At 39.4% G+C, this 4,932-nt stretch overlaps 1 non-coding gene across 1 annotated transcript; it reads left to right on the forward strand.

Annotated features, from left to right (window-relative positions):
* Positions 1–761: 761 nt before the first annotated feature.
* Positions 762–869, forward strand: LOC130953686 (small nucleolar RNA R71). Its single transcript, XR_009075847.1, has one exon. It is a non-coding gene; the product is annotated as a small nucleolar RNA R71 (small nucleolar RNA).
* The last annotated feature ends 4,063 nt before the right edge of the window (positions 870–4,932 follow it).

Genomic DNA, 4,932 nt, shown 5'->3' on the forward strand with positions numbered 1-4,932 from the left:
GCCATATTGATGGCTTTGCACTCTCCTTTTGGATTTTCTTCTGTGTTGCTTGGGAGAGTACTTGGAGGGAGTTCAGTAACTTTCTTGCTCAGCTGTCACACTTGTCCTTCCAAATTCCTAATGGAGGACCTTGTTTCATTCATGAAACTCTGAGTGGTTTTAATTAGATCAGAGACCATGGTTGCTAAGTCAGAGGGGTTCTGCTTAGGATTCTCTGTCTTTTGCTGAGAAGATGATGGAAAAGGTTTGCCATTGTTAAACCTGTTTCTTCCACCATTATTATTGAAACCTTGTTGAGGTCTCTCTTGATTCTTCCATGAGATATTTGGGTGATTTCTCCATGAAGAATTATAGGTGTTACCATAGGGTTCTCCTAGGTAATTCACCTCTTCCATTGAAGGGTTCTCAGGATCATAAGCTTCTTCCTCAGATGAAGCCTCCTTAGTACTGCTTGGTGCATTTTGCATTCCAGACAGACTTTGAGAAATCAAATTGACTTGTTGAGTCAATATTTTATTCTGAGCCAAAATGGCGTTCAGAGTGTCAATCTCAAGAACTCCTTTCTTCTGACTAGTCCCATTGTTCACAGGATTCCTTTCAGAAGTGTACATGAATTGGTTATTTGCAACCATCTCAATGAGCTCTTGAGCCTCTGTAGGCGTCTTCTTCAGATGAAGAGATCCTCCAGTAGAGCTATCCAAAGACATCTTGGACAGTTCAGAGAGACCATCATAGAAAATACCTATGATGCTCCATTCAGAAAGCATGTCAGAAGGACATTTTCTGATTAATTGTTTGTATCTTTCCCAAGCTTCATAGAGGGATTCTCCATCCTTCTGTCTGAAGGTTTGGACTTCCACTCTAAGCTTACCCCATCTTTGTGGTGGAAAGAACTTTGCCAAGAAGGCATTGACTAGCTTTTCCCAAGAATCCAGGCTTTCTTTAGGTTGTGAGTCCAACCATATTCTAGCTCTGTCTCTTACGGCAAAAGGGAATAGCATCAGTCTATAGACCTCAGGGTCTACCCCATTAGTCTTGACTGTGTCACAGATTTGCAAGAATTTAGCTAAGAACTGATGAGGATCTTCCATTGGAAGTCCATGGAACTTGCAATTCTGTTGCATTAGAGAAACTAATTGAGGTTTAAGCTCAAAGTTGTTTGCTCCAATGGCAGGGATAGAGATGCTTCTCCCATAGAAGTCGGGAGTAGGTGCAGTAAAGTCACCCAGCACCTTCCTTGCATTGTTTGCATTATTGTTGTTTTCGGCTGCCATGTCTTCTTCTTCTTTGAAGAATTCGGTCAGGTCCTCTAAAGAGAGTTGTGCTTTGGCTTCTCTTAGCTTTCTCTTCAAGGTCCTTTCGGGTTCAGGGTCAGCTTCAACAAGAATGCCCTTGTCTCTGCTCCTGCTCATATGAAAGATAAGAGAACAAGAAAATGTGGAATCCTCTATGTCACAGTATAGAGATTCCTTGAGGTGTCAGAGGAGAAGAGAAATAGAAAGAAGAAGGAGAAGAAGAATTCGAACTTTAATTAGATAAGGTTCGAATTGTGCATTGAGAAAGAGTGGTACTCCATAAATAGAAGGATGTGAGAAGGAGGGAAGAGAATTTTCGAAAATTAAGTAAAAGATTTTGAAAACATTTTGAAAAACACTTAATTGATTTTCGAAAATAATAGTGGAAAAGAAATCAAATGATTTTTGAAAAAGATTTTAAAATTAGAAGTTAAAAAGATTTGATTGAAAACTTATTTTGAAAAAGATGTGATTAAAAAATATGATTGGTTTTAAAAAGATGTGATTGAGAAGATATGATTTAAAAACAATTTTGAAAAGATTTGATTTTAAAAATTAATGACTTTCCTAACAAGAAAAGATATGATTCAAGCATAAAACCTTCCTCAACAGAAAAGGCAAAAAATGTTCAATCAAATCATTAATTGTTAGTAAGTATCTTTGAAGAAGGAAAGAAATTGATTTTGAAAACATTTGATTGAAAAGATATGATTTGAAAAAGATTTGATTTTGAAAAACTTTGAAAACTTGAAAAAAATTGATTTTGAAAACAAAATCTTCCCCCTAGCACCATCCTGGCGTTAAACGCCCAGAATGGTATCCATTCTGGCGTTTAACGCCCAAAATGCACCCTTTTTGGGCGTTAAACGCCCAACCAGGTACCCTGGCTGGCGTTTAAACGCTAGTCTGTCTTCTTCACTGGGCATTTTCAAATGCTCAGCTTTTTCTGTATAATTCCTCTGCAGTATGTTCTGAATCTTCAATTCTTTGTGTTATTGACTTGAAAAGACACAAATTAAAAATATTTTTGGATTTTTAATAATCAAAATGCAACAAGAATCAAATAACAATGCATGCAAGACACCAAACTTAGCAGTTTGTATACTACTGACACTACATGAGACACATAAACACTCAAGTCAAGAGAATTCAAAGATCAGAGTAAGAAATCATCAAGAATTACTTGAAGATCCTTAAGACACAAGAATGAATGCATGCAATTGACACCAAACTTAAGATGAGACACTAGACTCAAGCAAGAAATATTTTTGGTTTTTATGATTTTCTAAATTTTTTTTTTGTGTTTTTCGAAAATTAAGTGAAAACATCAAAATTCTTAATGAGAATTCCAGGAATCAGTGCAATGCTAGTCTAAGACTCCGGTCCAAGAATTAGACATGGCTTCACAGCCAGCCAAGCTTTCAAAGAAAGCTTCGGTCCAAAACACTAGACATGGCCAAAGGCCAGCCAAGCCTTAGCAGATCACTGCTCCAGAAGCAAGATCAACAAGCTCTTGTGATGATAAGTTGAAACCTCGGTCCAATGAAATTAGACATGGCTTTACAGCCAGCCAGATTTCAGCAAATCATCATGAAACTCTAGAATTCATCTTCAAGAATTTCGAAAAAAAATAAATGCCTAATCTAAGCAACAAGATGAACCGTCAGTTGTCCATACACAAACACAATCCCCGGCAACGGCGCCAAAAACTTGGTGCACGAAATTGTGATCAATACTTTTCAAAACATAAATAATCCCTAGTAATGGCTCCAAAGACTTGGTGCTCAATACCATGGCATAAACACAACTTCGCACAACTAACCAGCAAGTGCACTGGGTCGTCCAAGTAATAAACCTTACGCGAGTAAGGGTCGATCCCACGGAGATTGGTGGTATGAAGCAAGCTATGGTCATCTTGTAAATCTTAGTCAGACAGACTCAAATGGATATGGTGATGAACGAAAATAACATAAAGATAAATAGAGATACTTATGTATATCATTGGTGAGAGCTTCAGACAAGCGTATGAAGGGCCTTCCCTTCCGTCTCTCTGCTTTCCTACTGCCTTCATCCAGTCCTTCTTACTCCTTTCCATGGCAAGCTCGTGTAGGGTTTCACCGTTGTCAGTGGCTACCTCCCATCCTCGTAGTGAAAGCTAATGCTCACGCACTCTGTCATAGTACGGCCAATCACCGGTTGGTTCTCGCTCCTACTGGAATAGAATCCCTCTTTTGTGTCTGTCACTACGCCCAGCAGGTTACAAGTTTGAAGCACGTCACAGTCATTCAATCATTGAATCCTACTCAGAATACCACAGACAAGGTTAGACCTTCCGGATTCTCTTGAATGCTGCCATCAGTTCTTGCCTATACCACGAAGACTCTGATCTCACAGAATGGTTGGCTCGTTTGTCAGGCGAGCACTCGGTTGTCAGGCGATCAACCATGCATCATGCAATCAGAAATCCAAGAGATATTCACTAAGCCTCAGATGCTTGTAGAACAAGAATGGTGTCAGTCACCTTGTTCATAGGTGAGAATGATGATGAGTGTCAACATCACCTTCATCAGATTGAAGAACAAGTGATATCTTGGACAAAGAACAAGCGGAATTGAATAGAAGAACAATAGTAATTGCATTAACACTCGAGGTACAGCAGAGCTCCACACCTTAATCTATGGTGTGTAGAAACTCCACCGTTGAAATACATAAGAACAAGGTCTAGGCATGGCCGAATGGCCAGCCTCCCAAAGTGAGTTCAATCATCAAAACATGATCAAAAGACTCTCCATATCTCTTACAATAGTAAAAGGTCCTACTTATAGAAAACTAGTAGCCTAGGGTGTACAGAGATGAGTAAATGACATAAAAATCCACTTCCGGGCCCACTTGGTGTGTGCTTGGGCTGAGCAATGAAGCATTTTCGTGTAGAGACTTCTCTTGGAGTTAAACGCCAGCTTTTATGCCAGTTTGGGCGTTTAACTCCAATTAGGTGCCAGTTCCGGCGTTTAACGCTGGAATTTCTGTAGGTGACTTTGAACGCCGGTTTGGGCCATCAAATCTTGGGCAAAATATGGACTATCATATATTGCTGGAAAGCCCAGGATGTCTACTTTCCAACGCCGCTGAGAGCGCGCCAATTGGGTATCGTAGCTCCAGAAAATCCACTTCGAGTGCAGGGAGGTCAGAACCAACAGCATCTGCAGTCCTTTCAGTCTCTGAATCAGATTTTGCTCAGGTCCCTCAATTTCAGCCAGAAAATACCTGAAATCACAGAAAAACACATAAACTCATAGTAAAGTCCAGAAAAGTGAATTTTAACTAAAAACTAATAAAAATATACTAAGAACTCAACTAAAACTACTAAAAACATACTAAAAACAATGCCAAAAAGCGTACAAATTATCCGCTCATCACACAGCTACTTATTGAGTCTTGGCCGTGGCCCAAAGCACTCTGTCTTCCAGTATTACCACCGGATACATACATGCCACAGACACATAATTGGGTGAACCTTTTCAGATTGTGACTTAGCTTTGCTAAAGTCCCCAATTAGAGGTGTCCAGGGTTCTTAAGCACACTCTTATTGCCTTGGATCACAACTTTATTTCTTTCTTTTTCTTTCTTTTTCTTTCTT

Source organism: Arachis stenosperma, chromosome 9, assembly GCF_014773155.1.
Source record: "Arachis stenosperma cultivar V10309 chromosome 9, arast.V10309.gnm1.PFL2, whole genome shotgun sequence".
NCBI lineage: Eukaryota > Viridiplantae > Streptophyta > Magnoliopsida > Fabales > Fabaceae > Arachis > Arachis stenosperma.